This window comes from Malania oleifera, chromosome 5, assembly GCF_029873635.1.
Source record: "Malania oleifera isolate guangnan ecotype guangnan chromosome 5, ASM2987363v1, whole genome shotgun sequence".
Lineage (NCBI taxonomy): Eukaryota > Viridiplantae > Streptophyta > Magnoliopsida > Santalales > Ximeniaceae > Malania > Malania oleifera.
Genome location: NC_080421.1, coordinates 38,688,929 through 38,712,705, shown reverse-complemented (window position 1 = coordinate 38,712,705; position 23,777 = coordinate 38,688,929). Strand labels below are relative to the sequence as shown.

General features: G+C 37.6%; 1 protein-coding gene across 2 annotated transcripts in view; it reads right to left on the bottom strand.

Moving 5' to 3' along the window:
• Nucleotides 1-23,777, bottom strand: part of LOC131156178 (mitochondrial ATP-independent inner membrane protease subunit 2-like) — a 42,797-nt gene that overhangs the window by 949 nt on the left and 18,071 nt on the right. The window lies entirely within an intron of this gene.

Sequence of the window (23,777 nt, the reverse complement as noted above, 5' to 3'; positions counted from 1 at the left end):
AAAAGAACTTGGACTGTGGTAATGAGAAGAGGTGAATTGGTGGGAAAGGATTCATGTAGCCGACCTCACCTAGTGGGACTTGAGGCTTGTTTGTTGTTGAACTTTTTGTTGTCGGCTCATTAGTGTGTTGATATGTAGGGCAAGAAAGACAGGAGAAAACAAGGTAAATAAAGGAAGAAAGGGAGAGAAAAAAGAAGGGAGAAGAAGATGTCGTGAGAGAGAGAGAGAGACGATATGTTTTTGGGGGGGGGGGGGGGGGGGAATAGGGAACCAAGAGAGTAATTATAGATTCACTGGATCATCCAAAAGTCAACAATGCCTTGCATTATAAGCCAATATTTAATGGCAGACAAAAACCCCTTACTATAAAACAATCAAAATTACAACATAACCTCTACCTAATCAAAAATTGTAAAACAACCCCAAAGCAATTAAATATCAAAATAATACCCTAAATAACTAATATAAACAAAACACACGAAAATTAACTAAAAATTCCTCATGACATCAAGATTTGCCAAACAAAAACAAATTTTTAATTTCTACATATTTGACTAGAATATGATTGCCTAGGACTATCCAATCGAATGAGTCTTGATATTCCAAAGTGGATTTATTGGCAGTAAGAAAATCCACACCAATCAAAATAGTTTCCTATGTTAACTGAACCAATATCAGAAACAATGAGGGTTTGAACATCCATCAAACTCAAAGGGGCATCTAGGTTTAGTCACTTGTTGAGCATTGCCAACTACTTCATAACCAAAACTGTCAAAAGACTCATAACAACATATTTTTTTCCTTGGAACAAATAAAAAATAATAGATGAATTTGTAAGGATGAGTAAAGGAAACAAAATCATGATTTGATGCAAGAAGAAAGGCAACATGTATTTTTTTTTTTTTTTTGTCCATAACATTGAAGAGCAAGAATGAGGAACACACAAAAGTACAACATACCTAATACAAATTCAAACAGAAAAAGGTACAGTCCAAGTACAAATTCCCAAGCATACCAATTAGATAAGCAACATTAAATTAATTTTCAAAAAGAGTACAAGCACATATGATGCTCCATGTAGCCATACTAGGTGCCTACAAGATTGCTTTTGATACTAGGTCAGCTTTTTCTTCAGTTTCTCAGAAATTTACCAAATATTTCGCATCATAAGTCAACTCATGCCTGATTTGAACCTCTCTATGATGCAGTCAAAATCTCCTCTCTGGACAGAAGTTACAGGCTGGCGCACTGGCAAAGATGGATATGATGGCTCCAATGGCAAGGGAATGCAGAAAGGATTTAACTCACTTCCCGACAACAAAGCTTTGAGGCAGCAGCAATCTTTTTCTTTTCCTCCTATAACCTTTCTAAATTTCAGAACTGGCGACAGCAGTTTCTACCATGCCATCTCCAGCTTTTTCCTGGTCTTTGCAACAGTGACTGTTTTTTCCTTCTAATTAACAGGCTCTGTGGACTTAGGGGTTTGCTGGAGGGAAAAATGATAAGGGTTTCAATTTATTAGGGTATGGCTGAAAGGCAGTTATCAGTGGCAGTGATGTGGCAGATGATTGGATTGAAGTGAGGCTTTGAACTGGCAGATGAGACCGCCTGGGATGGAGATGAGCTGGACAGTTATGGCGGACCATTTGTGTGGTAACAGAGGTATTTACAGCTGGAACCGAGTGGGCTCTGATACCAATATCAATTGACATGGGACAGGAAAGAAGAGAAAACAAATAAAGGAGAGGTGTTAAAGCTTGATATATATTGTTGATCCACACCTAACGGCTTAAGCTTTTAGGCGAAGTGGTTGTCTAATATGGTCTTAGAGGTTGTGCCTTGGTGCAATGGCAAGTGCCTCCGCCTCGGTACGGGTGGTCTCGGGTTTGAGACTTGGGAGCGGCCTCTCCAAATATGGGATAAGGCTTGCCGACATCCACCTCTCCCAGACCCCACTCAAAGTGGGAGAGCCTAGTGCACTGGGTACGGTTGTCTAATATGGTCTTAGAGCAGCTTACCAGGAGGTCATGGGTTCTAATCGTGTTGCCCACAGCTAAAGAGTAATTTTAATTTGGGAAAACTGGCATTTGAGGGGAAATTTCAGGGCTTGGGGAATATCCTTGCCTAGGAAGAGCTCAAATCTGAGAAAGTTCTTAATCAAGGCATGAGATTTTCGTGCAAGAAGAAAGGTGTTTCCAACCGTGTGGTTCCAGCTTCCAGACCACTTAAAACTGGGTCTGTTCTGAAGGAAAACTGCACGCGCACACAAAAAAAAAAAAAAAATCTTTCCAAGCAGTCAATCTTAAACCTCGGCCTTTATCTAAAATTGGAGTCGATTACTGCAAGTTCCAGTCCTATAAGGAGGCCCTCATACAAGGCAGAAAATCGACTTCCTTAAGCAACAATTCCATCTCCAATACCGAAAATTGAGGGAGGAAATCTCTCTTGCAATCAACCAGTAAAAGATCAAAGGAGGTGTTAATGAGAATAAATGGCAGCTTGTAGGAGATTCAGGGCTTGGTTGGGAGGGAAAGGATCTGATCAGACTAAGGGCAAACAGATTGTCGCATCAGAGGGTGAAACTTCAAAGGACAAAACAGATGCTGTCAGCCCTTTTTCTTCAGACAATGAAGGGCTCCTTATTGATTGTCTCCGCAGGAAGAGAGAGCTCAGAGATCTTGATAGGTGCAAGGGACAGGAAAGTCATACATTAGGGATCCCATCTTCAGGAAAAGCTGGTGAGTCTTCTTTACTGGAAGCAGCGAGCCCAGACAGAGCCCTCAATCCTGAGAACCATAGCCTGGAGCACCCTTAAACCATGTTTTTTCTGTTGAAAATTTGGAGTCCTCAGCCAAACCAAATACTTTTCTTAACTTGAGCTCATGCAATCTGAGTCGTGAAGTTCTGGAGGACACGCAAGATAGCCATTGTTGATAGTCCACCTGTTACATTTGTGTCCCAGAATAACTCGAATGTACCTCTTTGCACTAGGGATCCTCTGGAGGAGAGTTCTTCTTTTTCTTTGGACATAATGGAAGATGAGAACCTTGATGCCTAGTGTCTCCTGGATGAGTTCAACCTAGCTTTGGTTAATTCAAGGGGGCAAAAGAATAAGGCTTAGGAAGGGGGATTCAAGGATAGAATAAAGGCTAAGAAACTAAGGAGGTAGCTGGATAGGTTGGTGTCTTTGGTTAAGTATGATAAGGGTGGAATTCCAGCTAGGGCCTTCTTACACACAAAGTGAAGATCCTTTCTTGGAACATGAGAGGTCTACATAGTAGGGGGTAAAAGAGTGGTTAAAGGAACTCATCTCAAATCCAGTCGAGACATCTTATTCCTTCAAGTAAACTAAAGGATGTAGATTCATTTCTGATCAGAAGTCTTTGGGACTTCAAAAATGGAGACTGGGTGTGTCTTCCTTCATCGAGGGCATCTAGGAGTCAGACTATTATGTAGGATTCTAGAGTAGCATTCGTTAAGGAAGCTCTTGAGGGGTCCTCCTCCTTGTCTGTTCTCATTGATGTTGGAGGTGTAAGGAAGTGGTGGTTTACTTCGGTGTATGGGTCGAACATTGTTTCTTTGAGGACCTAGTTTTTTAAGGAGTTGGGGGGCATTTTTTGGTCTATGCCGCCCTCATTGGGTTTTGGGGCAATTTCAATGTGATTTGCAATGCTAAAGAATCTTGGAGAGTTCTAGGACTTTTTCACCATGAGGAAATTTGATTGTTTCATCCGGGAGTGTGGGCTTAGAGACATCCCTTTTGATAATGGTCATTTCACTAGGGGAATTTCTGGGGAAAGTTGATTCTGCTCCCATATTGACAGATTTTTGTTCACTAATGAGTGGGAGGATGCATTCTCTCATCTCATCAAGGAAATCTTGCCTAGGCCTACCTCTGATCGCTTTCCTATTTTTTTATAGTCCAATCCTATGCAATGGGGACTCACTTCTTTCTATTTTGACAACATGTGGTTAACTCATCCTTCCTTCTAGAAAATGTTAGAAGTTGGAGGAATGAGTGTCGGTGGAGGGTTGGGAGGGTTTTTAAATTCTTGAAGAAGCTGAAACTCCTGAATCAAAGTTGAAAGCTTGGAATAGGGAGACTTTTGGGAATGTCAAAGCTGCAAAAAATGGGATCCTCTCCAATATTGCAGCTTTGGATAGGTTAGAAGACTGTGGTCTGCTCAAGAGGAGACATGAGTTGGTTCCGAAAATATAGGAATGGATGAATTTGGAAAGGTGGGGGTGCAATTCAATTTACTTCCATAAGGTTGCAAACAGGAGGAGGAGAAGTTACATCAAGGAGTTGATTTTGGACTTCGGTCAGGTGGAGAGGGGTAAAGACAAAATGGGAGTAGAGATATACTAATTTCTATAAATCCCTTTCTCTAGATGAAATCCCAAATGTAATGATGGTGGAAGGCCTTGATTGGAGTCTCATCAAGGAAAACTTTGCTCAGTGATTCAAAACACCTTTTTGAGGTTGAGGAAATTTTAAAAACAGCTTTTGAAATGAGTGGAGACAAGGCCCTGGCTTGGATGGCTTTCAATGGCTCCCTTACAAGAAAATTGGGGTGTGTTGGAAGCAGATATCCTCAAATTTTTTGAAAAGTTTTATCAGAATGGTGTGGTGAATGTCAGTGCTACATCCACTTTTATAACTCTTATCCCTACGAAGGAGGGAACTAAAAGAGTTGGGGGCTTTAGACCAATTAGCCTTGTCACTAGCCTTTATAAAATCCTATCTAAAGTCCTTGCTAAGAGACTCAAAATTGTCTTGGGGAAACTATCACCTTGGCTCAATCCGCTTTTATCCATTACAAACATATCTTAGATGCGATGTTGGTGGCCAACAAGGAGGTAAGAGTATGTGAAGAGGAGGGAAAGAAAGGGTATCATATTAAAAGTAGATTTTGAGAAAGTCTATGATAGGATCACCTGGGGCTTTTTAGAGAGGGTGATGAGCAAAAATGCTTCGGAGATTTGTGAAGAAAGTGGATCAAGGGTTGTCTCACTTTGCCCCATTTGTCTGTTATTGTCAATGGTTAATTGAGAGATTGGTTCAAGGCCTCTACGGATCTTAGACAAGGGACCCTCTATCCCCTTGCTTGTTCACCTTTGTTGTTGAAATCTGTAGTAGGTTGTTCTTTCACGCTCAAGCAAGGAAGGCAATATGAGGCCTTTGTGTGGGGAGGGAGGACGTGGAGATTTTGTATATTTAGTTTGCTAATGACACTCTACTACTCCTTGAGGAAAATTTAGTAAAGTTCAAGAAAGCTATTTTGTTGCTCAAAATCTTTGATAAGATCTGTCCTATGATCAACTTGTCCAAGAGCGATGTGCCTAGCATTGACATGGGTGAGAGGACTCCTTAGAATTTCAAATAGAGTGCAAGTTGTGAATCCATTCAATGGCCCCTTACTTATCTCTACTTCCCCCTTGGAGGTAATCCAAACGTTGAAGGACTTATGGAATCTTGTCCTGAAAAAAGTGGCTAGGAGATTGGAGGGTTGGAAGAGGGCTTCTTTTTCCCTTGAGAGTTGTTCTACTCTACTAGAGCTTCTCTCTAAATATCCCAATTTATTATCTCTCTTTTTTTGGAGTTCCCTTTAGAGTTTCCAAGTCCTTAAGAGGGGTTGATGTGTAATTTAATTTGTTCGGGTCCCAGGGAGGGTAGGCGTGACCATTTTGTTAGCTGGGATTTGGTTTGCAACCAAAGTCAAAGGTGGGCTTGGGTATTGGGAATGTGGTATCAAAGAACAATTCTCTTATAGGTAAATGGCTCTGGAGGTTTCCTCTAAAAACTAAATCCCTTTGGCATAAGGTGATAAAGAGTAAGTCCCGGATCAAACAAAATGGATGGGAGACAAAAAGCAGCATCATTACTTCTCATGCTTGTCCCTAGAAATTTGTCTTTCGGGTAACCAATCAATTCTTTCCTCTTATTTGGTTCAACGTGGGTAATGGCAAAAAAGTCCACTTCTAAGAAGATGTGGGTGGGGGGGATTCCATTGATGCTAAAGGTTCCTCATTTTTTAAGCTTTCTTCTCTTTATAATGCTCCTATTAGTTCTTTCACTACTTCAAGAATCTCAATGAAAGTGAGTTCGTTGAGCTCACTAACCTCATTTCCTTGTTGGACCAACACATTCTTCTAGTGGATTTTAAGAGTGGGGAGGGGCGTTCCTAAGGCATATATACTTCTAAATCTTTCCCATCTCATCTTTTGAAAACTCATATCCCTAAACCTTTTCCTTGGAACCGCCTACTTTGGAGGGCTAAGGTACTGGGAAAGATTCAGACTTTTGTTTGGACCGTGATCCTAGAAAAGATCAACATGAATGACATGCTTAAGAGAACATGACACTCTATGGCCCCTAGTCTTGATATGTGCTTCATGTGCCGTGAAAAAAATGAGTCAATTGCCCATTTTTTGTGCATTGCAAGGTCACATCGCAGCTTTGGAATGCTCTTTTCTCTCTGGCAGAGGAAGAGTGGGTGGCTCCAGGAAAGGTGAAAGACTTGCTTTTGGTTAATTTCAGGAATTTGGGAAAGAATAGAAATGGCAGAACTCTATGGTGTGCGGCTGTTTCTTCCATTCTTTGGGCCATGTGGATTGGAAGGACCACTAGTATTTTCAGAACTCGTTCTACCTGCTCACAGCTTTTTTGGGACAGGGTGACTTCCCTAGCCTCCCTGTGGGTGCCCTCTTTGGGTTTTTTTAATGGTCTTCCGCTGTCCGACTGGAAGGCATTAATCTTGAGCTGGAGTTTTGGATTGTATTTTTTTTCCTTTGTTTGGTATTCTCTGCACTATTTTTTTGGTTTTTCTCAGGTTTTCTAATCGGTTGAGAACTCCTTGTCCTCCAATCATGAACTCCATTTCTCAGGTTTAATAAAATTGTCTTCTTTTTCTATTAAAAAACAAAACAAAATGGTAATGTCAGCCAAATTTGTTCTAGCTGCATCAATGAAATACATCAATATCCCAACCATTCTTGATTTGCAAACAAAAATTTCTCATAGCTTCCACTAACTCATGTTTTTAGCATCTGTCAATACCAAGTTTGTTTCTTTGATATAGCAGATATTTGATGAAGGATATAAAATCAGCAAGAAAAATTAATGTATAAATACAAATCAAAAGAGGAACATTTTGTTGGTTTGAAATAAAAAAAATGACATGTCAATGACATTTCATCATGGCATGTTCCAATTTGTGCAACAGGAATGATTTGCAATTCAGCATGTGCTGTAAAATGATGTAAGCTGGGGTATACTTCTATAGACACATAGGTGAAAAATGTTGGGGCTATTATGTATTTAAAAAATATTTTCTACCTCGATGAGGATTAATGATTGCTGAAATGAATCTGCCTCACTTGTTCTTGCATTGTTCTTTCCCTTGGAGGATATGGGACAAGCTAGAAAGCACCAATACTGACATGGGACACAGATATGACAAGGTACTAACATGGCAATACGTTATTTTGCAAAAATTGGATACAATACGGCCGGGATACGTTAGTTAACTAATATAAAAAATATTTAGTCATGTTTTTCCTTTTAAATGAAAAATACTGAGGTAATTTTAATTAAAAAGAAATAGGCAGTGGCCATTGGCAAGCACTCAAACACTCTTGAGTACAAAACTGATTTTTCCTCGAGATGCATTTTAAACCCTTCGGGAGATGGGGGTTAAAGTTGCATAAGCAGAGCCATATATATGGCTCTTGCATCTACCCACCTAATAAAACTAGCAGCCCCACTTTCAAATTTTGAAAGACTGAAACATCAATTTTTGCATTTAACCTTTCAAACACCAAAATATCAATTTTGCATTTAGCTTTTCAAACACTGAAACCCCTAATTGTGCTTGGGCACTTCAATCATATCCTGCAACTAGTAAAAAACAGGTAAGGAGACGAATAAGGAGGGAAGGAGGAAGAGGGTGACTCACGTTCAGCAAAGAAAAGGCTTCAAGCCTTCAAGAGAGAAGAGGCTTCGAGGCTGGGAGAGAGGTTTGATGGCAAGGACGGGGAAGAATGGGGTTGCAAGTCAAACTAGGGCTCCGAAGAAGCTCCTTCTCGAGGCTGAGATGTTCGGTAAACAGGGTGAAGAAGGCTGCAAGCTTGGAGAGAGGTTTGATGGCAATAATAGGGGAGGATGGGGTCGCGAGTTATGCTAGGACTCTGATTAAGCTTCTCCTCGTCTCTTCTATCTGCCTGTGTCTTCTTTTTTAAAGTTTTGTAAGTGGCCAAATGCAGGAAGCAAAATGCAGTATTTGAAGAGAAGGGAAGAAAAAAAAGTCTAGGGTGTGTCTACTCCATGTCAGGGCGCATCCACTAGTGTCCAAATAAATTCAACAAAATTAATTTTGGACACATGTCAGACACGTATATGGCCATGCCAGGGGCGTGTCGGTGTCAGGAATGTCCCTGGCCCTTTTGGAGTGTCCGTGTGATGTAGGACAAGTAAGAGAGTCAAAGATAGAGAGAGAATTGAGAGAATTAGAAGCAGAGAAGAAAAGAAAAAGAAGGAGAAGAAGAGGTAACAGGACAGAACCAGAACAGAAGATATAAGAGACAGAGAAAGACAGAAAGAAGAAGAACAGAACACAAAGAACAAAACAGAGATGGGGGAGGGAGAAGAAGAGGAGGCAAAAGGAGAACCTGCCCGCCCCGGGAGAGGGAGAGAGGTAGGGAAACTACAGCAGTTCTGATTTCAAATGATAACTACACAATAACTTGCATGTCCAGCATTTATACCCACTACTACTGACAACACATATTTACAAAATAAACCCAATTAAACACATAATAACAAAAAATAACTCGAAAGTACTTACATTACACAAATAAATTCAAAGTAACTAAACTTCTAAAATATCTAAATTTCCTAATTTACAACAAAATCCTTGATTTCTAAATTTAAACAAAATATGTTCACCTAGAATAATTTGCAAGCAATCCTCCATCAAAATCCCCTAGTTAGAGAAAACTCAAACTTGAGTTTTAATATGGTGCAACAAAAGTATGGAATGTGTATCAATGAACCATTCAACTTGTAATTTCACGAATTATTGCAATTGTCCTCATGGTTCTCAATCTTGATGAAGTCGATAGGGAGAAGTTTCACACTTTGGATGATGATTCAAGGCTTGGGGTCTGTGTCACTAGCTTCTCACAAGATTCAAGAATTCATCCTCTAAAAGGTAGTTCTGCTCAATTGGATTCCCAATTTTAACATTGAACTTTGTTGCCTGATCCTGGGACTTCTACAACTTGAACGTGCTGTTGCAATGCATTTTCTTGCCCTTTAAGGATGGCACCGCATGATCTAGCATCTACACAATTAATGGAGCTTTCATTTTCACATTGATAATCCGTAACAAACATGAATTCAGGATCACTTCCAAAATTCCTCATTTTTGTGATCAGAGGTGTAGTCCATAACAACTTCCGTTTCATCTTTGATAGGCTGTTTTGAGAATTCAAGTTCACTAGCAGTTTCCTCTTTTTGTGATCGTATGTGTAGTCCATGGCAACAACAATTTCTGCTTCATCCTTCATAAGGCCATTTTGAGATTGGAAGATCATATTGCCCAAAATAAGAACTCCTTTTTCTCTTGAGATGGAAAATGATCTCATGATAACAGTTGCATAAGAATTCAGATACCAACAAACATTTCTGTTCTAAACCAAAAGAAGGTTTGAGTTTTACCTTGTCTTCGGTAGCATTGTATTCTATCCCACCACTCAGCCATTGAACCAACAAGCTCATAAGATGCAAATCTTTCCCTTCTTGTTTCAGGTGTGTCATTGTATCAAAATAAATATCAAGATACAGCCAGTTTATGAATTCACTTTCGGAAAAATTACCATTGAAACTCAAACAAAGCATAGAATCCCATGGAACATTTCTCAAACTCATATCTTGCAAAATATTAAAAATGTTGGCTTCCTGGCTGTAGGTTATCCAATTAATCAGCAATAATGGGTGGCTTGCATAAATTCCAAAAAAAATTAGAATTAAACCTGACATTAGGGGCCAATAATGCTGACTTTATCCTTCAAGTATATGCATCAAACAATCCAAGTTAGATTTATTCACCAACATTTACATCTTGCAGAGGAAAACTAAATTTGTTGTAGTAAATCTCAAAATACAGCAGCTGGGCCTCAATCTGAGTGCTGGTAGGCCTTCAAAACACAGAAATTTGAGCTGACCGTCCATAATATAAAATCCTACAAAATGCAGCAAATGAAGTCTGGATCCAATTCTGGTACTGAATTACCCTCCAAACATGTAACTTGCATTAGCACTTGAATTTTACTCAATTCAGCTTCAAAATCTCAAGCGAAAACCAAATTTATCATGGCTGGAATTTCTCATGAATTTGGAAGCGGGAGAACACTCTGGAAATTTCTCACTCATAAGTTGCCAGCATGTGGGGCACGTGCGCCACTGGTGAGGCATCCCCAGCAATGATTCTCCGGCTGGTGGTAGAACAAGAGGTGGTGGTTCCCGTGATGGTGAGGGAGTGTCAAGAAAATATTGGCAGATCTGAGATTTCAGGAGGGGGTTGGCTCGGAGACCTTCAAGTAGCGTGTGGGCCCGCACCCCTCATCAAGTGGAAATGGAGCTGCAGGAGAGGCCTTTCAGAGGGTTCTGGTTATGATGGTGAAGGAGGTGTTGGAAGATTATTGATGGAAATTAGGGTTTCGAACCAGTGGCACGATTGTAATTTCTGGAAAAAGTTGCAGGTGAACAATGCTCCAGTTCCTGCAATTTCTGAACTTTGAACGGCAGTGTGATGATCGTGGTTTGCTTAAGCTGCCAATAGATTTGGATATTAAATTGATTTCTTGTTTGGAGGACTATTTGTTTCATCAGAGGACATTGCAGCCTTCTGTGCTACTTGCAGTTGGAAGATTTTCTAGATACTCTCCAATGGTGATTGATGATGAAATGCATATCTGAGTCTCCTTTCGATTTTCCTACATGTTCCACTTTGTTCCAACTCATGGAGTTCAAACTACTACACCATTTCAGAACTCAAGGTCAAGCTTTCCCCAACAAAGGGAGTTCAAAGGAGAACCCGTGACGGAGGGAGGAACGGAGGGAAACTGCAATGATTTCAAATGATAACTGTACAATAACTTATGTGTCCAGCAATTGTACCCACTATTACTAAAACATATTTATAAATAACCATGGTCTTAAATTTCCACAATATTATCGTAATTTCTGATTTATGTCACCCTCAAAATTAAAATGGCAGTTGATTTCTATCTTACATATTTCCATCAAAACTTTAATCAATCATTTGAAATTTATCGAAATTTCAAAATTTCATTGAAACTTGTCTAAATTTTAACTATAAAATGAAATTTTCTCGGAATTCAAATAAGAGATTTAGGAGCAAAGTGAAATTTCTCTTATTATTATTATTTTTTTTAAAACAAAAAGATTATTACGAGGGCTTTTGAAATTATATGAAAAAAATAAACTTATAACAACATTTTATCAAACCATTCATGTCAAAATTATCATTATTTTTTATAATAAATAGTATTTAAATGATTAATGAATTTCATTTGGGTTAACTGAATATGCTTAATGCACATCCTACAAATATATTTGATACACATTATCTTGCAATTTTTCCACCTCATACACAACATAGATGTATTTAACTTGTAATAGATTAGCCCTAAAATTTATATTATTAGGTCTATTAACCATTTCTAAAGTTTTATAAAAGAATTCCATGCTTTATTACTTATTTCCATTATTTTTTCAAATCAAAATCAAAATCAAAATTTGCGTCAAAATATCAGCACTTTTGGAGCTTTGAAATTTGAGTTGAAATCAAAATTTTAGACCTTGCAAATAACCCCAACAAAACACATAATAACAAAATAACCCAAAAGTACAACACAAATAAACCCAAAGTAACCAAGGGGCCATTTGGTATCACTGTCAAAAATTAGAGAAACAACAACTAGAAACAAAAGCCAAAAACTAGAAACAAAAAATAAAAACTAAAAACCAGAAACCTATTTGGTTAACATTTATAAAACTAATACAAATTAAAACTTTAATTAAAAATGTTCATTTTCATCTTTAAATCAAATAATATTATTAAAATATGATTAAAATAATATTACAAATAGTACACATTAAAAAAAACTACTATAATAAAAAAATTATTGCAATTATTTTACTTAATTGTTCTACTTTCAAAATTTATTTTACAATAAAAATTTTATTGAGCATAACAATTGAAAAATAGTAAAGGTTCTTTGCAATTGGCTTTATTATTATTTTTTGAAATTTATGTATATTTTTCTTTTAAACATATTTAAATTCATAAGATCATTTAATTTTAATTTAAATTTAGAAGTGTATAAAATGAATAATTTAATCCAAAAAAAATTAATTTTTGGGTATTAAAATTTCTAGCAATAAGTTGTCAAAACAACTGAAAACCATAAAATCTGGTTTTTCAGTCTTTTGGCAAACAGCTAAACACCGACAACATAAACATAAAACTGATACTATAAACAAACGCATTTTTATAATTTGTTTCTTCACTGTGGAGAAACAAAAACGGAAAACAGAAAACAAAAATGATACCAAATAGACCCTAAACTTCTAAAATAACTAAATTTACTAATTTAAAATAGAATCCTTGATTTTCAAATCTTCAAACAAAATATAGTTGCCTAGAATAATTTGCCAATGATCCTTCATCATTGTCTTACCTAAGGAACAAGCTTTTGGATTTATTAGAGAAACATGGGTTTCTCTAGAGTTGGTGGGAGATTTGCTGGATATTTATTTTTTGGGGCCTGAAAGGAGCGAAGACAGATCCACCAGTGGAGATGTGGCTTGCTGGCTATGTGGATGAAAAGGAAAAGCAGCATTTCGAAGGGGAAGAAGACTTATTGAGTTTTGGTTTGGCATAAGAATTTCAATATTTGGCCTCTTTATGGGCAGCTGCTGCTGGTTGTTTCAAGGGAATGTGTTTTAGATGTTCAGCTTTATTGGTTTGTTGTTTTTGTATTAATTATTTTGTTTTTCTTTTAGTTTTTTTTTTTTTTCAGAGGATTCCTTATTCTCCTGTTTTTTACATTCTTTGTCTATTAATATACTTCTTCTTTTTCAAACAAGAAAATAATTGCTGAATGAAATTTGTATTATTCTAATGCAATAACACTTCCTTTTTACTTATATCACACTGAAAATACTCGATTCAACTTTAGAATAATGTTAGATTTAGTGCTCCAGGAGGATAATGTACCATGTTTTTTTGGAACATTTTATACCAATTTGCAATTCAGGAGAAAGTGTTCGAATTTCCTAGAAACTATGATGCAAGGTCAGAGCTGCTCAAGGAAAATACACTAAAGGAAGAAAATATCTAGTATCCAAACAATTATAAGGAGGAAAAAAGTTACTGTTCTTACAAAAATTATGCAAATCCAGCATGTTTTTTTATTCTAAATGCCAAGCAGAAGAATATAAGTATTGAATTCTCAAAGAACTTTAGAATTCTGAAATTATAGTAATTTAAATCAGAATATGTTGACACCATTTCTGAATTTTCGTCCAGTACAATATAAATAAATAAACTGGGTTCCAGCAGCCTGCACTCTACCTAAGCCAATTTCTAGCTGTGTCACAATTGAACCACTAGTCACACAGGCTTCCAAATCAGAACCAAAGAATCAGATTGAGGAGCAAGACTACAACCAGGCAATTGGGATTTAACATTGAATTGAGTTTTTTTAGAAAATCAGCAATCAAAAATCAGAGGAAGATACACATAGTGAAAAGTTGTTACTTTCGACATATATTAGCAGTTCTGAGCTGACGGGCACTGCTCATCACATTTGATCAAAATTATACCTCTGACCGGCCTGTGAAACTTGTTTATTTTCCAATTTTCAACCCAGAATGGCTAGTTCAAGCAAAGTTGCTTCCTCAGATCATTCAATGTTGACAGTGGAGGCATGAATTTATCATTCAGTTGATCTGGGAATACCAAATGAGAAAACTAATCAATCCTTGGGTTCTGACTAATGGCTTGTTTGCTGTAGTTCTCAAAATTCTGGCCAGCAAGCTTATAATTCCTTGAGAGTTTGAATTGAATCTTGTCAGGGCATCTCATGATAAGCAGGCGAAATCGTTGCATGCTATTCAAATGAGTTTAGACAATAATCAAGCTAAAACGAATGAATCCAGTATGAACTGGACAAGTCTTCTTAAACCTGCTGATTCTACGGAGGCACGAAAGCAACTATTTTAAGCCTTTTAAAGATGGAGGAAAGGTTTTTGTGAACTTCACAAGATTCTTCATTCAGGCGGTGAGAAATGGAAAGCTTCTATTATTTGCATTCCTACTTTAAGAAAGTTAACACCTATTACACAAGGCTCCCATGCCATCAGGTGGAGGAGGGCAAGAGGTACGCAATCTTATGTCCATGCTTTAAGAGACTGTTTCCATGATTTCAGACTTTGACCTTCAAGTTTCAATATAACACATTACCATTGAGTCAAGGCCCACCATTAATGTTCCCGCTTTCTCTTCTACTAAAATCAATGTCAACAAAGTTGGAAGAAAATTCAAATTCCTGAAAAAAACTTTACACTCAACAACCGTTCTTATATTTTCAAGTTCAAGGACCCCAGAGCTTGAGATTGGATTCTTGATAATGGCCCTACGCATATTGGTAGTTCCCCCAGGTTTCTGCAACTGCAGAGTTCCAAGCTTTGGGGAAAAAAGAATACAAGTTAATTGAAGAAACCTCCTGTATGGGTGAATATTTGAATAAGTCTTCTAAGTCTGAGATGACGACTTCAAATCCATTTGCTGTTTTGTTTGGTGTCAAATTTGATATTGGCCCTCACTCCCAGTTTTGTTCTGATTCTAATATAGATGCTAGAACAGTTCAACAATTTTTCTGTTGTCATGATGATAGCTATGCTTATCTGATCCTCACAATTCTAATTCTAAGACCTCAACTCACTGTGCTAGTTCCCAAAGATTTCTGTTCAGAAGCTAAAGCAATGCCTAAAGACAATGTGAATCTACCCACCGGGCGATCCATTCAGCAATCTGGTCCCACGAGTGGCAAGAAGGGCGAAAAGGTGCAAGATAGTCCTAAGAGAGATGAGCTTCCTACTGGATGTTGCCAGTTGGAATATAAGGGATCTAAATGAAAGCTAGAAAAATATTATTAATTGTCTGAGAGACTAGAGTTAAATGCAAGAACTATTCTCAATTCTTAAAGTTTATCAACAAGGACAGGTTTTTGTTAATAATTTAAGCTATTGTTACACGTGTCCCCTGGGAAGTATTTAAGTTGGTTTTGATCCTGTGATCCTCAAGGTTAGAAAAGATTTTATTGTTGACTCCCAACCCATTACTATCTAGGTAGAAGCGGCAACCTCTAATATTTGCTACTGGATTTCTCTGATATGCTTCAATTTGGAAAAGAAGTCACTTTGGTCCTAGCTTATTCACTTCTCTAATCAATTCGGGTCTAGGCCTGCACTACCGATGATTTCAAAGAAGTGAATATGGCTGTTACCATTCCATTATTAGTATGCAATGGTCTACTGACTTTAAGAACGTTATCATTCTCAGATTTATGTGGATGAGTTTTGATTCTTCTGGCCCTCAATCTTGGTCTAATTGAAGGAATGATGCTTATTGCTGAGGGTACTTGTTAGTGTTTTAACAAACTCTCTTTGAAATTCTTCCTTGAGCTCCTTCTCATATTCAACAGTGGAATTCTTAACTCCAGGGGATCTTTTTTAGATGTAGTGAAAAAACCGGGCCAATAGGTGTCGTGACATTCCCGAGGCGAACTTGGACAAACAGTGGTTTTAAAAATATTTTCGTGGAAAACAACGGTGTAATGAAGTCGCCACTAACCTTTTGGAGTATGGTTAAAACACTTGATTACTACCTAATTAAGGGTAGAATCAGTCTGTGTTGCCAGAGTCGGATTCGGGAGTCTAGTAACACGAGGGAAAGGTATTAGCACCCCCTACACGCCCGTTCTACGAACAGTACTTGATTAATTGAAAATTATACCACAAATCAAATGTAATAAGCCTTTGAAATTACCCCCTTTCAAAAAGTGTAAAGAAATGCACAAAATAAAATACTATATAAATATTCCCTCAGAATCGGGGCATACCGTACTCCAAAGAGCTCATGCCTCCCTTTGAAATCATTAGGATATGAAAATCAAGAAAAAACTTTACAAAATACACTCCCACGATTTGAAATTTTATCAGGTTTTTCTAAGTATGAAGATTCTATTTTGGGAGGTTTTTGAAGTCATTCGGGATGAAAAATTTGCAAAACAATCTATACGACTTTGAAAACATTTTTCTGGATTTTTGGTGATTTTTCCCGAATTTTTAAATAACACAAAGATAACTAAAGAAAATAGTGAACGTTAAAAATATTTTCCTAGAGTTCTTTTGCAATTTTTCTGAAGTTTCTAAAGTGCAAAACAAAATTTTTACTTTAAAATTTTTTGTGAATTTTTCTAAATTTTTTTCAAAGGCAAAAACAAATTTTTAATTTCAAAATCATTCTTGAGAATTTTTTTTGTAAATTTTCTGATTTTTCTTGTATTTTCTGAGATTTTTCAAGTGTAAAACAATTTTTAACTTTCAAAATATTTTTGTATATTTTTCTGCATTTTTCTGTATTTTTATATGATTTTTGTTGAATTTTTCATGAATTTTTAAGCATAATAATAATTAAATAAAATAGAGAAAACTGGTGAAAACCGCTTCAGGAGGACGAACCAGTCAAACGTTGACCGGTTTGGGGGAAACCAGTTTAAGGCCTAGTTAGGGCCATACACGTGGCAGTGCTCGACTGGGGGACAAACGTGAGCGACGTGCTTGATCCAATCCGTCAGTGGGAGGAGATGATCGAACGGATTCAGAGAAGCCACGTGAGGTGTCCGAATGAAAGGCACGCTGAACTCCACGTGTCAGCGATCGGGTGGGGGAAGTGGGCATTGAAAGGGCATCTGGTTCGGCGAGATTGTGGTTGTCGGTGCGCTGAAGAGATCGGACAGTTGACAGGAGGGCGCCGAGTACGGTGAAGGTGTGGGGGTGCCAAATGTCCTCGGTCAGTTAGGGGAGCTGACATGTGATACAGACATCTGATCAGGCGCGATCGCTGCCGTTGACTGTGGGCGGAGATCCAACGGTGAGGGCAAGACGCGTCCGAATGGATGTCGTGGACAAATCTCAGTCATGCGGAGATGCCTGGATCGTGCGGTTGTCAACTAGGTGCGCATGGATTGCCTACGTAGCTTCATCTGGAGCGTTTACCGAAAACACGAATTGTGCAATTCTCAGGGAGCATGCGTGCATTAACGTGGTTGGGCCACATGTCTCACATTGGAAAAGGATCAGATGCCACACATCAAAATCCAAGGGCTTCGAGCTCAAACATACTTAAGCCAATTTTTTTTTTTTGTCTCCTCCAATTTTCACTTTCCCCTTTCTCGAATGCTCTCTCTCTCTCTCTGCTCCCTTCCCTTCTCTCTTTCTCCTCTGTTTCTTCACAAACCAGAAACCCTAATGGTTTCTGTAACTCACTCTATTCTCTCTCTCAATCTCCTTCCTGCTTCTATTCTTGAGGGTTCTCGTAAACCCTTGCCTTGCAACCACTCTTCTCTGCCCTTATCTCTCAGAAACCCCAGATCTCAAAAACCCCCTCCTCTGATTGTAGCTCTGCAACCCAGTAAGCAAAACCCGAAGCCCTAGATTTCCTCTCTTCTTTCTTTCTCTTTAACTCCACTTCACACTGGACTTAGGGAATCACTTCCTGAGATCTGAAAATCCCATTCCCCTAAACAATGATCGAACGTGGTTCACATCTCACGGCTTGCTCTCTCTCTCTCTCTCCATGGGTTAGATGTTCGAGACTAGGGTACGATCTGCGCATCAGAGGAGACATCCGAGGGGAGTCAACTTTTAGAAACGCCCTAAAAAAGATAAGCTTCTCCTTCTTTTCTTTTTGTTTTGATTTTTTTGATGCGGTCTGTATGTGATCCAAGGGTGATTTCTTTTTTTATTTTTTATTTTTTGTGATCTGTATACTGGATCTTCATGAGTTAGTGCATGAACCTGTTAGGGCTTCGGATTGAAGCTTTGGGTAAAGCTAAGGTTCCGGCAGGGTCCAAGACAAGTCACCTCGTCCCAACCTAGTGAGTGGGTGATAGGGCTAACTCGCACGAGTCAACCCTAGGGTCATGTGAACGCAGCTAAGCCCGAGTCAAGCTCAGGAAACGTGTGGGGTTCTTTATTTAGATAAATGGGCTCGGGGGTTTTTGAAAAATGGGTTTGGGGTCAAGTGTTTTTAAAACAAGCTCGGGGGTATTTGAAAAATGGGCTTGGGGTCTAGGGTTTTTTAAAATGAGCTCAAGGGTATTTGAAAAAAGGGGCTTGGGGTCAAGTGTTTTTAAAACGGGTCAAGGGTACTTGAAAAATGGGCTTGGGGTCTAGTGTTTTTTAAAACGGGCTCAGGGGTATTTGAAAAATGGGCTTGGGGTCAAGTGTTTTGTAAAACGGGCTCAGGGGTAATTGAAAAATGGGCTTGGGGATTAAAATCTAAACAGGCCCTAGGGGGATTTTAAAATTGGGCTCAGGGGGTGAGCTTTCAAATGGGCTTGGCCTGGTTAAATTTTTAAAACAAAACGGGTTTGGGGATTTAAGAGAGTGAGAACCCAGACTCAGATTTGGGTTCGGGGAGATGGGAATTGGGTCTAGTTCAAACCATCAGTGTGGGTCAGGGTTCGGGTCTCGAATCAGGCATGGGTTAAATGGGTTCGGGTTCAGATCAGAAGATTTGAACCCTGATTTGGGTTAGAGGTTTGGATCAGGGGATTCAAATCCCAGTTCGGGTACGAGTCTGAGCTCAGGTTCAAGTGAGAACCTGAATACTGAGAGGGGGTTCCTACATTCAAAATTGAATAAAAATGCACATGGATTGTAGAAATGATGAAAATAGGGGATTATTGGATTTTACCTCGGGGCTTTTCTCCTCCGGTCTTCTTCTCCCTCTTGCTGTATCTACCTGAGTGTCTGAGTAGGGAGTTCCTGAACTCCTGCTTCAGGCTCTCTGCTTCTTTGCTTCTGCTTCTCTGCTTCTATTTTCAAATGTGCTCTCTAGCTAGCCTTCTCACTAAGGTTCTCCAATTCGGCAAAGTCTCTCTTAATTCCTGCAGAATCCCACTAACTCTAATTCTCTCCACTCCCAATTTCGGCAAGGTGTTACTCAACTTTTTTCTTTCTAACTCTCTATCTCTGCAAAGTTTCTTTGATGCCCTCTGATGATGTCCAGCTACAGTGCGAGACTCCCTATTTATAGGGAGTCTCAGAGCTTGATTTGGCGCCAAATTTTCCCCTCTAACCAATTTCCCTTTCTTATTCCCTGCGCTGGCAGGGAATATTACTTTTTAACCAACTCCATTCTATCTGCACATGTGAATTTCTGCTGATTGCATTTTATCTTTTTTTGTGAATTTTCAGCTAACAAGCTGATTCCCACATTCTCTTGTGCGCAACTAACTTGAGGAACACTTTCAATTTGGCCAGGTGGCAGCCCAGGAGTGGAGGGCTTGTATTTTTGTATTTTACATTTTCTTCTTTTTTTTTGTAATTTTTGTGTATATGTATGTACCCCCATACCCTCATTCCTTGCAACTATTCTTTGTACTCTCTCTGGTATCTGCCTGTATTTCTTTCCCTATATGTATGTCATATTAATTCTTTGTATGCGCATCACTCTGTATTCTGCACTGCACGTGTGTACCCGGCACTGTAATTGGACATGTGTCCCCCTCCCCTTTCAATAAAATGTGACATCCTTTTTCTAATTTTGACCACAATCTCAGAGTTGACCCATTTGCCCGACGGTCAATAAAACATGACCTTAACACCCTAAACAAATACCCAGTTTTAAAATTAAAGACCTAATTTGAAAATTAAAAGGCTGAATTCAAAGACTTTGAAAGGCTCAAATCAAGATCTAAAAACTCAATTCAAAATTTTGAAGGACTCAAATCAAAAACCCTAGAAATGGAAACTCAGTTTTCAACTTAATAAAAGTAAAAGGACCAAAAATTGAAATTCAGAGAACTCAACTAAGGAGTTCAAAGAACTCAGTTTCAAAACTAAAACTAAGGACTCAAATTTTGGGATTTCAAGACTTAAACCACCATACCTAATAAGGGAAATTGGTTTTGAACTTACAGGACCTCGACCAATGAAAAAGATTAATTTTGCAACTAAAAGAACCTATACTAGGATTACAATTTAAAAATCTAACTACTATGGTTTGAAAACTTAAGAGACTCTATTTTGGAAAATCAAAGATTCAAGTGAAAACTACAAAACTTGGTTTCAAATCAATCAATTTTCTTAAGAGACTCTATTTTGGAAAATCAAGGACTCAAGTGAAAACTACAAAACTTGGTTTCAAATCAATCAATTTGTTTTTTGAAATTTTTAAGGAACTCGGCTATTTGATATCAAAAGGACTCAATTTTGACATCACGGGGACTTAGGGTCTTAATTATAAAAAGGGGCTCCATTCAGAACTCAAAGCCAAACCTTATTACACTAGGTTTCCTTGGGCCGGCCCTGTTAAAATTGGGGTGTCTACAGTGGGTGTTCTCATTTCAAGTCTCTTAATTGCTGGGTGAATCGTCCAAGTTTCTCTCGTGTTGAAAGGATTTGGAACTCTAAGGTGGAAGGAACACTCCAACATTCATTTGTATGGTAGCTGAAGCTCCTTGAAAGAGAACTTTCATAAATTTCATTTTTCTGATATGAAGTTAAATGATGCTCAGCTGGGTGTTGACCAGTGCCAAATTAATTTGCTCAGATGTGATGCCAATGAGGGTTTAATTCTGCAGCTAAGGATAATTTTTTGGGTATTTCTTTCATTGGGTTTGGAAAGAGGAAAGATGCTATAACTTTGTGGAGGTGTGTGCTCTTTGCTGTTGTGTGGGGATCTGGTCAGAGCCAAATGTGCGTATCTTTAATGGAAAAAGTTGTCTTCAACTTTGCTTTGGAACAGGATTCAGTATTTGGCATCCCTTTGGGCTTCTTAGTGCAGGCTGTTTTAAAAGGTACATGTTTTGAGGATTTTCAGTGGAACTCGGAAGGCTTTGTTGATATGATTGTACCTTACTTTTTCTCATTATGAGGATTTTATTCTTTGTATATTCCTTCTCTCCTTAATAAATTTCTTTTCCTACAAAAAAATTTCTGCAGCTAAGGAAAAACAAATAAATATTTAGAGCTTCTTAAGCCAGAAGAATATGTGCTTAAGCAAAGGTCAAGGATGCAGTGGCCTAAGTCGGGTATTCATAACTCTGGAGTTTTTAGCTCAATTGGCTAATTCTAGAAGAACAAGAAACAATAAAATGCTTCTTTATGACTAGGATGGTAATAAAATGGATTCTCATGATGAAATTAAGCACAAAGTCCTAGATTTTTATAAATCTCTTTTGGAGTCTGCTATTTCAGATTTCAACATTGCAATATTAATTAAGCGTCTCTTAGGGTTTTTCATCATCTGATGCTGAAATGACACTCTTAGACAAATGATGAGATAAAGAAACCCATCTTTTCTTTCTCAAATGACAAGGCTTCAGGTCCAGATGGGTATAATTCTTATCATGCTTATTTCTTTCGATCCTGCTTGGGATTATTGATCAAGATGTTCTTGCTGTTGTTAAGTATTTTCTCAAAGATTCCTAACTTTTAAAGCAAGCCAATGCTGCTATACCTACTACAGTCCCAAGGTCAAGAACCCTTCTATTATCTCTGATCTTTCATCAAATTCCTGTTATAATATCACACACATATAAATGTTTCCTTAAGATCATGGCCAATAGCCTGCAAACTTGTTTGCCCTCTTTTGTTAGTAAAAGCCAAACTACTATTATTAAGGGGAGAAAGATTTAAGACAATATTATTTTTATTGTATTTTTTTCTCTAATATAATTCGTTGACAAAAAGTAAAGGATTCAAGACAATTTTGCAGGATCAAGAATTATTGCATTATTGTCACAACTCACAAGAACAAGGGGCTTGCAGTTTTTGGGTTAAAGGTTTATGCAAGAAAAGCTTTTGATTTAGTTGACTGGGTCATTTGATTGTTTTTGGTTATTCTCCTAGCTTGCTTGTATGGGACCCCTTCCCACCGGGTTTGGTTGATTGGATATAAAAGTATATCATTAGCATTTTCTTTTGTCTCTCTCTTCCCAAATGGAGGGTGGTGAAGAAACAGCAAGGAGAGGCAACCCTATCTCTCCAACATTTTTTTTTATGGTTGAAAGCTAAGGGCCCATTTGGTATTGTTGTTGTTTTCTGTCTTTTGTTTCTATTTCTGCACAGTGAAGAAACAACTAATAAAAATGTGTTTGTTTATGCTGCCAGTTTTCTGTTTCTGTTGTCAATTTTCAGCTGTTTGCAAAAAAACTGAGAATCAGATTTTATGGCTTTTAGTTGTTTTGGCAACTTGTTGCTGGAAATTTTAATATTCAAAAAATAGTTTTTTTGGATTAAATCATTCATTTTATACACTTTTAAATTAAGATTAAAATAAAATGATCATATGAATTTAAATATAATTAAAATAAATAAATATATATATATATAAGTTTTAAAAAATAACAATAATAAAGTCAATTACAAAACAGTTTTGCAATTTTTCAATTGTCATGTACAGTAAAATTTTATTGTAAAGCAAAATTTGAAAGCATAACAACTAAGTAAAATAGTTATAATAGTTTTTTATTTTTATTATAGTATTTTTTTAATGTGTATTATTTTGCAATTTTATTATTTTAATCATATTTTTATAATATTATTTGATTTAAAAATAAAAATAAGCATTTTTTAATTAAATTTTAAATTTGTTTTAGTTTTACAAATATTAACTAAATAGGTTGCTGGTTTTTGGTTTTTAGTTTATGTTTCAAGTGTTTGGTTTTTGTCTCTGGTTTTCATTTTCGTAATTTTTGGCAGTGATACCAAAAGGCCCCTAAGATTTATTCAAAAGATTTACAGTTTAAAGATCTTAAGTTTCACAGTAAGCTTAAAAGGGTAAAAGATACAGATTTGAACTTTGCCTACGGTTCCCTTGTCTTTGCAAATGGTTATGCACTCAAACTGCTTCTTGAATAAGGAATGTCCTCGAGATATTTTATAAGACCTCTGGACTTTAAGGCTAACCCTGGAAAGTTTGAAGTTTTCTGCGCTGGAATAGATCTAAGTATCAAAACTGATGTTCTGAGTATTTGGCGAATCTAGGAGGACAAGGTACTTGTTAGATACTTGTGGCTTCTTATTACAAAGAGGTTGTCTCCTAAAGATTGCGATCAGCTTCTTTAAAGAATTTCAGGCAAGATCGATTACTGGGCGCATGGGAATTTATCTTATGCCAGAAGGTTACAGCAGTAATCTTCAGCATTCAAATAATTTGGTACAACAACAACAAGCCTTAAGTCCCACTAGGTGGGGTCGACTATATGAACTATTTTCCGCCAATTCACTCAATCAAAAGTGTTTTCCTCTACTCACTACCTCATTCCAAGTCATTTTAGGCCTACCCCTACCAATTTTCATGCCAAAAACAATAACTAACTCATTCCTCCTCACAAGTGTTCTACTAGAACTCTGTTTCAAATGCCCAAACCATTTAAGCTGCCCCTCA